The 13,563-nt window shown below is 38.3% G+C and overlaps 1 long non-coding RNA gene across 1 annotated transcript; it reads right to left on the bottom strand.

The window, feature by feature from the left end:
* Positions 1–921: 921 nt before the first annotated feature.
* Positions 922–1,937, bottom strand: LOC126604603 (uncharacterized). The gene is made up of 2 exons (XR_007616692.1): positions 1,574–1,937; positions 922–1,130 (listed from the first exon to the last, which is right to left on the bottom strand). It is a non-coding gene; the product is annotated as an uncharacterized LOC126604603 (long non-coding RNA).
* Positions 1,938–13,563: the final 11,626 nt, after the last annotated feature.

Genomic DNA, 13,563 nt, shown 5'->3' with positions numbered 1-13,563 from the left:
GAACTTATCTCACACAAACTATGCATTCATATTCCACCTCTAACTTGGACAAATTATGCAAGTTGACATCCATGTTTACATTCAGCATTCATTGAATTTAAGGAGTTATCCAGTTCAAGCCAATCCTAAACACCAGACAAGGTTGTATTGCCATAATTTAATCATATTAGCGAGAGATTTTTCAATGTGACCGGTACATGGGGTGGTACACCACTTATCACTAAACAAATGGTGGGATATGTGTGCTAAAATGTTAATAACTTAAAAAATAAAATTTTCCACCATTCCTATTATTATTAAAACACGTGGTGTACCACTTGTGTTTCCATCGTAACTAAAAATTTCTCCATATTAGCATCAAACCGTTGACTTTGTATTATTCTCTGTAATTATTGTTTCTTGTTTATCAAGTAATTGATGCGTGTAATTTTTGTATGAGTTCTTATTTAATAGGGATTGTTATAGCCCTATATATTGTAATATTGTTTTACAGATTCATGCGAGGATTTTACTTCTACATGGACGTATGCAAATGTTGTCTTTTTTCCAGTGAATGAGGTATATATGGTAAAATCCCATACTCCAATGTATAACAAATATTTGTAACTTTTCTACTCAACGCAATCATTTCTAAATTGTTCAAGACTATATAAATCTCATCCGAGAAATGAGTTCTTAACCTAAAGCTTCCTGACCACCAAATTAAAAAAATAAAAAAAATAATCCCAATAAATACAACAAAAATCTTGCCGACTAAACCTTTGTGATCAAGTACTCTTTATTTGGACCAAACTATCGATTTGACTTCAGACTTCTATTCGAAAAAAGCCACGAACGGGTGACTTGTGGTCATTGGATTTCACATGTGAGATAACTTCCTATGATGTCATAAAAGAAATTGAGGTTTCACCATAGAATCAATTGACAACATCAAGAATAGCTCAACTATATAAGTTCATGCAAGATCCCGTATCTCATTAATGTAAGATTTACTATCAATTCTATTGGACCTTGAGTATAAATTAACACATTATATCCAAAACAAAAATAAGTTAACGCGTGGCTTTCTTTGTATGGTTGAAGAAGAAACAACGTTCCTTCAGCTTGTTTTCTTGGCTTTCGATTGGAACCTGACAAAGATGTTTATTGATTGCATTTACAAAACGTTTTTAGTTGCACGAAGCTCTTAATCTAATGGCTACTCTAACTAAAATTCCTAGTATTAATTACTGGAAAATAAAAAGGTTTTTTTTAAAATTTTTTTTTTAAAGCATTTTCTGTATTTATTTTGGACTGGTCACGAACTAAATTCATCAGAAAAAAGAAGTTGGCACAGAGAAATGGAAACTACTGCTGAATTTAATTAGTATTCACAGGAGATCGATTGAGCTTAAAGAGACTGCAGACATAACAATTTTTTTTTTTTTTTTTTGGGTTGGTGAAACAAATTCATTGAAACAGAGGAGAACCTCCTAAAGGAAATACAGAACAGGCAGAAAGGTAAAGCACATTGGAGCTAAACCCAACCGCAGAGCAAGAAAGAAAATAACTAAACAGGAAACTAAAAAGTTACCTTGGTAAAGTTAGCAGAGATTGCCGTTGTAACTGCTAAAGCCGCAGCACGAGCCTCCGCTTCGAGGGGGGTTGCAGCAAAACCGCTTGAGCCATTCCCACCCACAAGGGTTCCCCGAGTGATCACGAATTACGACAGCTATTCCCATTTCCCTGTTGGGCAATGAGAAAGAGCCATCGAAATTAATTTTCATAAAACAAGCAGGAGGGGGGGACCCAGATGGAGACAGCTGCTGATGAAGGAAAGGGGCCCAAACTAGTATCAAATGAGCAGAGATGAAGATCACAGATCAAAACTGTAAAGAATCTAAAGAGAGAAAGAGATACAAATTGAAGAACGAGAGAGAGAGAGAGAGAGAAGTCTTTCTGTGTATTTTTCATTAACCTCCAATGTAACAATACAAGACTATTTATACTACTGACTTTGCTTACAGACTAAGTTAACTGAATTACATAATCTTCTGACAAGTGTTACCGTCTGAGACTTGAGCTGAGTTCTTTATATCTTTACATTCCCCCTCAATCTCATGCTTATGGGAACTAAGCATGAGATTAGAACAATGATGAACAAACAATGAATTAGACATACCCTTTGTTAGAATATCAGCAAATTGCTCTTTTGATGAGACATGCTGCACATTGAGATAGGGCTGGGTTCGGTTCCCACCGGTTCGGTTTTTACCCAAAATCGAAACTGAACCGAAATTTCGGTTCGGTTCGGTGCAATTTTTTTCGGTTCGGTTTTTCCGGTTCGGTTTCAGTTTTTTTTCGGTTTTTTTTTTTTTTTTTTTTTACCCAAAAAATAAAAAAAATTGGAAATATAAAAGTTCACATTCAGGAAGCTATGGGAAATGTGGAATCTACTGGGCTTTATCATCTTAAGCCTAACATTGCAGACCATTTTAATTCTTTGTGCACCCTTCAGAGTACAGACACTCCCCATACCCAAAACATATTGCAGTGCAGAACCTAATTTTATCACAAATTAATCCAAACCTCAAGTAATAGTCCAATAGTGAAATGAAATTACCCAACCAAATCCAGCATACCCAAAACAAATTGCAAAATTCATGAAATTGAAAAGCTACAAATCAGAACCAATGAAATTGAAAAAAAAAAAAAATCTGTGAAACGATTCCGGCATCACGTTCACGAGGGTGACTAGGTGAGAGACTAACCTTGCAAAGGAGGGAATTTGTTGGTCGAGAGACTCGAAACGGCGACGGCGAGAGGAAGTAGTGGGTCGCGCACGGGTCACGGGTCACAGGGGTGAGATACTGACAGTGAGACGGCGTCGTGTCGCGCGCGGGTCACAGGTCGCAAGTCGCACCGTCGCAGGTCGCGCGCGAGTCACGGGGTCGCAGGTCGCTGGATAAGCCGATAAGGGAAAGGAAAAGGATTCGAATGGATCTGTTTAGGTTTCAGTCTTTCAGACTGAAGTGAAGTCTGTGAAGACGAAGAGAGAGTGACTGAAGACTGAAGTGAACGACGCTGTCCAAGGAAAAAACGACGTCGTTTTTCTTATAATCGGTTCGGTCCGGTTTCCGAACCCCAGAAACCGAACTGAACTGAACCAGATTCGGTTCGGTCCGGTTTTACACTTTCGGTTCGATTTTTTGTTCGGTTCGGTTTTTTTCGGCCTCGGTTCGGTTTTCGGCTCGGTTTTTTTCGGTTTTCGGTTTTTCAAACCCACCCCTACATTGAGATCCCCTATGGTGACTTTTTCCCGAACAAAATGGTAGTCGATCTCAATGTGTTTAACTCGAGAGTGGAAAACAAGATTAGAGGATAAAGCAATAGCTGAAATATTGTCACAAGAGATCATTGGTGCTGTAAACAAAGGAATTTGAAGATCACAAAGAAACTGTCTGATCCAGGATAACTCTGCAGCAGCAATAGCTAAAGCCCTATATTCCGCTTCAGTAGAAGATCTGGACACTTTGTGTTGCTTCTTGGAAGCCTAAGAGATAAGACTTGAACCAAGATAGACTACATAACCAGAAGTGGACCTGCATCACTATAGGCTTGAAGATGCAATTTTCCAGACTGAAAATTAATACCATAGCTGATTGTGCCATTAAGATATCGCAAAATCCGCTTAACTGGAACAACATGACATTCCATAGGTTGCTGCATAAACTCACAACACTGATTGAAAGCAAATGCAATATCTGGTCTGGTGAATGTTAGATATTGCAAAGCACCAACAATGCTTCTGTATTGTTCTAGATGTTTTAAGGCTTGCCATCATCCTTGATCAACCTATGAGAGGGAAGACATGGAGTAACACAAGATTTGGAGTCCTGCATATCCACTTTATGCAACAAATCTTGAGTATATTTGGTCTGTGACACAAATAGCCCCGGAAGTCTGATATGAAATTTGCAAACCCAAAAAATAATGCAACTGACCCAAGTCCTTCATGTCAAATTCCTTAGTGAGAGCCAATATAACATCAAAGATAAGAGATGCCAATTATGATGATATCATCAACATAAAGCAACAATACTACTACACCAAGTGAATAAGTCTGAACAAACAAAGATGGATTTACAAAAGAAGCCTTGAACCCCAAGCCAGGTAGAAAGCTAGTAAACTTTTCATTCCAGGCTCTAAGAGCCTGTTTTAACGCATATAATGATTTGTGCAACTTGCAGACATAATTTGAAGGATTTACAGTACTAACAACACTAGAAGGTTGAGCCATGTACACTTTTTCATTAAGAACACCATGGAGAAAGGCATTCTTGACATCTAATTGTCTCAAAGGCCACCGAAATTGTGCAGCAACTGCTAAAATTAACCTGACAGTAGTGGGTTTTCCTACTGGACTGAAGTCTCACTATAATCAATGCCCTCCTCTTGGCTATACCCTTTTGCAACTAACTTAGCCTTATGTCGGGCTATGGAACCATTAGGATTCTTCTTAAGTCTGTAAACCCACTTGCAGCCAACCAAATTCTTCTCTGGAGGAAGGGGAACTAGAGTCCAGGTTTGTTGAGCATGAAGAGAATCGATCTCTTATTGCATAACAACCTGCCACTCTACTACTTTACAGGCAGATTTGAATGAACTTGGCTCAATAAGAGAAGAATCCCCAGAAGTAACAGAAGCTAAAAAAGCTTTTTTTTTTGGATATCCCACTTTTAGAGCGAGTTTGCATAGGGTGTAAGTTAACTGAAGGAACTGGATGAGCAACATGTAGACTTTCAGGTAGGAAGTCAGGATCCACAGGGATAGGTGGCTGTGTAGTAGCAGCAGGTGACATTAGTATGAGATTAGAGGTTCTCAAGAACTCTGAGGCACTAGGAAGTGTTTGCAAAGAATCTGACGCACTAGGGGTTGAAGTCAAAGATTCTGAGGCACGAGGGGTTAAGGAGGATGGTGATGGTGATGGATAAGGAATAATGATGTTATGAATGGTAACCTGTGTAGGTGTAACAGATGGGGGAGAAGGTGGAAGACTCTGTGAAACAGGTGCAACTAATGTCAAGGTAGGATATGGAAAACTAGACTCATCAAATAAGACATGCCTAGACACATAAAATCTTCCCAAAAGAGGATTATAACATATATAACCCTTGTATTGACCAGCATAGCCTAGGAAAACACACTGAGCAGTTTTATACTGTAATTTGTGACAATTATGTTGCCTAAGAAGAGGAAAACAAGAACACCCAAAAACCTTTAAATGTGTTAAAACTGGTGGTTTACCAAACAAACAGGTATAAGGAGATTGCATAGACAGGGTTTGGCATGACATTCTATTAATTAAATAAACAAAAGTATCACAAGCATGAAACCAAAATTGAGAGGACAGTTTGGCAGTTTGAAGTACGGTATTGGTAGTCTCAACAATGTGCCTATATTTTCTTTCAGCAAGGCCATTCTGCTCAGGTGTACAAGGACATGATTTTTGGTGAGAAATTCATTCTTCAAGCAAAAATTGTTTAAATTGGTTGCTAGAATATTCACACCATCACTTTGAAAATTTTTAATAGAGATAGAAAACTGAGTAAGTATATAGGCATGAAATTGCATAAACACTTTGAACACCTCACTTTTATTTATTAAAGGAAATATCCAGGTGAACTTGGTACATTCATCTACAAAGCTGACATAGAACCTAAACCCTTCAATAGACATGACAGGTGAAGGTCCCTATACATCACTATGTATGATTTCTAAGGGTTGAACAATTTTATTTGCTGGATATGGAAATGGAAGTTTAGTAAACTTCCCTTCTAAACAAGATATATAGACACGTTTTGAGTGGTCCAAAGAAAAAGGAACCTATGACTGATGTAACATTGCAGAAACTACAATATTGGAAGGGTGTTCTAATCGCTAGTGCCACAAATTGGACTAGACTTGGTGACCAAGAAAGCAATGTTGCTACTTGGACAAGTGAGGTGCATGAACTTTGACAGTGTGATTGAGAATGTGCTGTGGTATGTAAAAGGGTATGTGATATAAACCACCTCTACAAATTCCCTGAAAAGGTACCTTCCTTGTGATCTTTTCTTGAATCCATAAACAAAATTCATCAATGATAAAACGACATTTGTTGTCCTTACATAGCCTATAAATGGATAGAAGAGGTTGAGATAATTTTGGAACATGCAGTATTTTCTTTAATTGAAAAGCATATTTGGGAGCATGTAAAGTGGAAGAACCAACATGAGAGATGGTCAAATCTAAACAACTGGTAGTAGTGATTGTATCAGTGCTAGTAAAAGGAGCAACAGTGTGCAAAGAGGCAAGATCAGAAGTCATGTGAGAAGTTGCTCCTGTATCAGCAACCCAAAATTGTTCATAAGAAGCAGAAGGTTGATAATTGGCATGCATTGCAGTAAAATTTGAAGATGGAGGTCTCCCTTGATAAGAGTAATTGGCTCTGTGATAACACTGCATTGCAGAATGCCCAAACTTGCCACTTATTTGACATTGAACAGGAGAAGAAGTCACTGTTGTAGAGGAGTGCCTTTGAAAGCAATCAGCAGCAATGTGCCCTCTTTTGTTGCAGATTTGACAAACTGGAACTTCATAACCATGACCAGGACAAGTGGAAACATGTGGTTGACCCCTTGCTGGACCAAGAATACCAGTACCACCATTGGGAGAGCCATTGGTAGAGAATCGAGGATGATTGCCATATTGATTTCGCCCCCTTGCTCTGCCTCTGTAATTGGAACTCCTATAGCCTCTTGGATTAAAAGAGTTGCTATTACTAGTATAACCACCAGCATTATAATTCCCAGCATTGTGAGTATAACCTCTATTGGTACCATTTTGAAAAGCAGAGCTGCCATGAACCTCAGACTGAAATTGAGAATTATCAGATTTAAAAGAACTATTTTGATTTGATGACCCTTCATCAAGCAACAAAGGTTTGCCTTTATCCTTTGCCATCATCGCAGACATGAACAAATCAGTAGTGGGAGTGGCTTCAACAATAGCTTCTTCTACAATTAGTTGTGCTTGAAAATCTTTGAGTGTAATAACATCTTCCCTGCCTCTAATTATTGTCATGAAAGTATTGTATTCTACAGGTAATCCTTTAAAAGCAAGAATGACAATATCATCATCATAAAAAACAACACTAGCTGCAGAAAGATGGTCTCTAGCATTTTCGATCCTTTGCAAGTACTGAGAGACTGACTCAGACCCTTTCTTAATATTATGTAATTCAGTTTTCAACTGAAAGATACAAGCCTTTGTGATAGTAGAAAACCTATCCTTCAAGTTTTGCCACATTTCATGAGAATTAGTGCAGCCAATGATACAAGACATAACAGTGGTAGACAAAGTGGCAATGATTAATTGCATCAAAGCATGATCATGCATTTTCCAGATCTGAAATGCCTCAGTTTCAACACCTTCCTTATCAGAAGTTTCATCAAATCAAGATGGACAACATCGTGTGCCATTAACAAAGCCAAGTATGCCATGACAAGAAGAACCATTTGATAACTCCAACCAAGATAGTTTGTATTATCAAGCTTAACAGTCACAGAATTTGACACAGTAGAAATTAAACTAGTCATAGGAGATTGCACAATCTGTAATTGAGCAGCAGTCACCATGCTTTCACAATTCTTGATGAGAAAAGAGATATCGTAGAAGAAAATCTTGAGAAAAACCAGAAATTAGGGTTTCAAATTGTACTAAATCTTGAAGAAATGGAGGAAGAAGAACAGATTGTAGAGAGATTTGCAGAAGAATTACAAAGACTTTCAATTACACAATTCGTCGAACACTTGGTGCGCACACTTCCAAGATGCACCAATTTTTATTTATCTATTTTTTTTTCACAAATGCACAGAGATGAAGACCGCAGTCAATCAAGAACACAAAAAATTCATACCAGATTGAAGGTAACTAGAACGCGGAAGCAGCAAATGAACAGGATCGAAGAGAGAATTCCATAACTGGCGAAGATACCATATCAAACGAGCAGAGATGAAGATCACAGATCAAAATTGTAAAGAATCTAGAAAGAGAAAGAGATACAGATTGAAGAACAAGAAAGAGAGAAAGAGAAAGATAAGTCTTTATGTGTATTTTTCATTAAACTCCAATGTAACAATACAAGACTATTTATACTACTGACTTTGCTTATAGACTAAGCTAACTGAATTACATAACCTTCTGACAAGTGTCACCATCTGAGACTTAAGCTGAGTTCTTTATATCTTTACAACTAGGAGCTGGCGGGATGGCAAGAAACTCCCTAGTAGTGGCATCAGCCTTTCTAGCAGTAGTTATTGGGGACGGGGTTTTGAGTTCAAAGACACATTGACATCTGGTTTTCCAGATTTCCCAGCACACAAAAGAGACCATAGTGAGGAGACAGGACTGAGCCGCACCATCTCCGGTGACACCTTAAAGAGGTTCAACAACCACTGGTCGAAAGTTGTAAAAGATTGGATATCAACCCGATAATTTAGCAAGGAAGAGAAACCATACTGCCTGGCTTCATGGGCAAACATAACATCTATTGGAGCAAAAATATGTATTTGTTAGAATTGGCTTTGAATGCTAGGTGATAAAAGAGATTTGAATTATCGCATGGCAAAATCATTCTCAAAGTTGTTAATGAATGATGAGCTTTAATTGAAGTGACATGATTTATAAGGACTGATCGATATCGAAAACAGATTTTCGGGTCGGATTCTTTTATGATGCATGGCAGCATTTCCTCCACTTGTTCCATTTGAATCAACAACCCAAATGCACGTCTTCTTCCCTTTCACCACTGTTGTACTAGTTGAAAGTAAATGGATAAACAAACGAAATATAACTATGACCATTTATTAAGCGAGTTGCATACCTCCCCAGTCACCCGCTGAGCGAGTGACAAAGTCAACAGTTTGTTAACTTACGACACGGGTGCCATCATCTGTAACAAATGTGCCATGGTTACCTATTCTTAGAAAACGCACAACATCTAGGGGTCGAGATGAACTGACAGCTTACGGTAGTATACAATAACTTTTTTAATTTATTAGCTTTTTTCTTTACTCATTAATGTTGTTTTAAACTAAACTATTTGGTATTTGTTTTTTAATTCTAGGCCAGCTTTGAGTGGGACGAGCATGACAAGGTTTGTCTCGAGTACATATACCAGGTGTGGAGGGAGCGGTATAAGAAGTGGAAATCCGAGCTAAAAAAGTACTACCAGACTTGTGCGTCGCCTAAGGCAATTCCTAAAGATTCACCCTAGGAGATAGTGGAGAGGGTGAACCATTGGCAATGGTTGTGCACTCATTTTCAGAGCGAATAATTATAGGTAATTAAATTTTATTTGTATTTTAATTTTAATTGAATTTTATATTTTTTTAGTTAAGTTTAATAAATATTTTTTAATAGACAGAAAAATTCCTCGACAAATAAATGCAACCAGGAGAAGAAGTCATACCTTTTTCACTCTGATTCTCAACCCCTATTTACTAGGTTGAGAAATGGCGGACGATTGGGTCGCATTTCCTGAAGGTGGAGGTTTGGTGTTTTGGGGGGAGGGGGAAGACATGTGCTAATTATGGCAACAAGGTGGCGCATTACATATTTGTTAGTATTCCTTTCTATGTTTTAATTGTAAATTCATTACATAAAGTAAGGTTTAAATTATGATCGATAATCTTAATTGGTTTTCCTTGTTTTTCTTTTGTAGGCTTCTATGATGCAAAAGAAGGACTAATACCTCACCAACCTTTCCTCCCAGCAACTAGACTTGCCTATGGAAACATCTGATCCAGAGGTGATCCAGAGGTGTCTCTTTTGTTGTTGATGGACGGGATTGGGCGACGGAAAGGCAATGAACTTTGCGGCCTAGGAGTAGGTTGTTAGAGTTAATGATATGATGAGTGCTTAGGATTATGACAAGTGTCTATGTATTATTGGTGGTGGTATTAGTAGAGAGATGTATAAATACCAAGAGTTGTAATTATTCTTAGAAGGTTGAATAAAAAGAATTCATTCAGTTGTAAATAAATTTCCATCTCTACTTTCTCTCTCTTGTTTCCTTAGCTTCTAAGGTTTTTCCATTGTTATCATGGTATCTTGGCCGGGTGCGGCTCACGCCTTCGGTTGACGATCCTAGTGCTTCCGCCGTCTTTTTCCGTCAGTGATCGGTGTTTGATGACTTCTCTGACTAGTTATTTCGTTTTCGTTGGCTGCGATTTTGGTGTTTTGGCTTGCTGCTTGTGATCGATTGTCGGTGATTTCTTGATCGGAGATTGTGTGTCGGTTGATTTGCTGCAGTCTTAATTATCTTCGTGTATGAGGTGCTGTCGATTCTTTTGCATTTGATTACTGCGTATATTTGTTTTGAGCAGTGCAAATTCAATTTCTCTGTGAATCTGTAACCCTAAGATTTGGGGGTTTCGTGTTTTGTCTACTCGAACGTGTTGGTGTCTTGCTCATACTAGTCAGTGTGGTTGCTAGTGGCTTTTATTGCAGTTGTATTGCAATTACTGGTTGTTGTAATCTTGCTGTGCCATTATGGCGACTCCTGTGCAATTAGCTCTTACACAATCACCAATTTCATCTTTAATTCCAAGTGTTGGGAATACTGTCATAGTGAAACTTGATGATTCCAATTATGTTACCTGGAATTTTCAAATGCAACTCCTACTGGAAGGAAATGGAATTGTTGGGTTTGTAAATGGTTCTATTCCTTGTCCTGCTCAGTTTGATGATTCTGATTCTGATGATGAAACTGTTGAGAATAATCACCATGTCTCTGATGCTTATCGAGTATGGAAAATTCATGACAAAGCTTTAATGACATTGATTTCTGGTACATTGTCTTCTTCTGCCTTGTTTTACATAATTGGTTGTCAGAGTTCCAAAGAGATGTGGATGAATCTTCGGGAACGTTTCTCCAGTGTCACTAGAACTAGTATTGTTCAACTAAAGATTGACTTGCAGATTATCAAGAAAGGACTTGAATCTGTTGATGTCTATCTTCAGCGCATCAAGGAGTCTAGAGATCAACTAGCTGCTGCTGTTGTAGCTATTTCTGATGAGGATATTGTTATTATGGCACTGTGAGGTCTACCCAGTGAATATAACACCATTAAGGCAGTCATTCGTGGACGGGAAAATCTTGTCTCTCTAAAGGAATTGCGATCTCAGTTGAAGGCAGAAGAATCCACCTTGGATGAAGCTACTAAACAGATTCCTTTAATGTTTGCTATGTATACTCAAGCTTCTGGTTTTCATTTTGATCATGGAGAGCCATCAGGGACAAAATCTGTACCTCCAATGGTTCAAGGTTTTTCTGGCTATCCTAACTTCATGCCGCCCTTTATGCCAGTATCAAATATGTCTCTTCAGGGGTTTCTCGGGTTTCAACAATTGCCTTTACCTCCTATGACTAATGTTCCCATGGCATTTGTCACTCAACAAAGTTTTGGTTCATACAATAATTTTAGGGGAAATAACTTTAGGGGCAATAATTACAAAGGAAAAGGACAAGGGAAGAAATTTCATGGTCACAACTCTGGTAGACAGTATAATGGTCCTGGAGGACAGTATAATGGTGGTCACAATTCTAGTGGATAGTATAATGGTCTTGTAGGACAGTATAATGGTTCTGGAGGGTATGCTCAGCCTCAATATTATAATGTATCTCAATCTTTTCAGCACAATGCCACACCACAATCTATATCCTCGACTTATAATCCAAATCAAATCTGTCAAATCTGTGATCGTAAAGGTCATTCTGCCTTGAACTATTTTCAACATGGCTGTCAGATATGTCATCGAGTTGGTCATATGGCGGCTACATGTTTTGATCGAAACAAGACCTCTTCTGAATTCTCAAGTCATTTTTCTCCGGGTGTACCTTCCTCTCTTCCTACTCCACAGCATAATGGTCAATATGGTCAGGTTCCTATGTGGAATCCATTTTGTCCTCCACAGCCTATGGTTTCACAGAATCATGGTTCTCAGTTTCCTCCGTCTGCTATGCCTCAGTCCCATGCTCCACTTGCTATGCACACTGGTCTTGGTTCATCATCTTCGGCTTATCAACAAGACTTTTGGCTGCTTGACTCTGGAGCCACCAACTATATGACCTCCGATGTATCAAATCTGCACATGGTAACATCATATCCTTCCAATGATACTATGACCAGTGCTAGTGGTGAAGGTTTATTAATCAAACATATTGGTCCCTCTTTTCTTCCCACTAAGTCCTATAATTTCAAGTTACCTTCTGTGTTGCATGTTTTGAAATTGTCTCAGCATTTGTTATCTATGAATCAATTGTGCAAAGATAATAAATGTCGCTGTATAGTTGATGATGTTTCTCTTTGTATACAGAACAAGGTCACAGGGAGAATGTTATTCCAAGGGCTGAGTAATAATGCTGTCTATCCAATACCTATGTTCAAACCACAGAGGTCTCTTTCTCATGGCTCTACTCCATTGCTTATGTGGGTCAAAAACAAATTTCTTCTCTATTGTGACATTGTCGATTAGGTCATCCTACACAGTCTATAGTCACTGCGGCACTTAGTAAATCTCATATTCCTTTTGCTTGTAATGCTCAGTCTCACATGTGTAAAGCTTGCTTGCAAGGCAAGTTTACCAAACTACCTTTTCCTGTAATTGCTTCCAAATCCATCACTCCATTTGAAGTAATTCACACTGATGTGTGGGGTCCCTCACCTAGTATGCCTCTTGAAGGTTACAAGTATTATGTTTCCTTCATTGATGAGTGTACAAGATATACATGGATTTTTCCATTGACTAATAATGTTGCAGTGTTCTCTGTGTTTGTCCATTTTTTTGCTTTTATTTCAAATCAGTTTGCTGCCCATGTAAAAATTTTACAAAGTGATGGGGGTGGGGAGTATATTAGTACTCAATTTCAAAGTTTTCTTCTTTCCAAAGGCATTGTTCATCACAAATCCTGTCCTTATACCCCAGAACAAAATGGGTTGGCTGAGAGAAAAAATCGGCATATTGTTGAGACAACTATTACACTTTTACAGCAAGCTTCTTTACCTTCCAAATTCTGGTTTCATGCATGTGCTACTGCAGTCTTTCTCATAAATAGGATGCCTACACCCATTCTTCATATGAAGTCTCCCTTTGAATTACTATATACCTTTCCACCTAAACTAGAGTATTTGCGGATTTTTGGGTGCTTGTGCTATCCTTCTTTGAAACCTTACAGAGTTCATAAACTTGCACCAAAAACTAATGCATGTATTTTTTTGGGGTATGCTTCCCAACATAAGGGTATATTTGTTTCTCTCTCACAAATCAAAAGTTGTTGGTATCTCGACATGTTGTCTTTGATGAATCCAGTTTTCCTTCATTCTCTGGTAATGTGTATGTGCCTCCTAAGATTGTCTATGAGCATCCTTCATTACCTATACATGTTATACATACCAATACATTCACACATTCCCCTAGCCTTCCAACCACTTGTTCCTTTCTTGGTTCACCACACTCTACTTCTGTTTCATCTAGGCC

Source organism: Malus sylvestris, chromosome 15 (assembly GCF_916048215.2).
Source record: "Malus sylvestris chromosome 15, drMalSylv7.2, whole genome shotgun sequence".
Lineage (NCBI taxonomy): Eukaryota > Viridiplantae > Streptophyta > Magnoliopsida > Rosales > Rosaceae > Malus > Malus sylvestris.
Note: the sequence above shows the minus strand (reverse complement) of the source record. Positions and strands in the feature narration are given on the sequence as shown.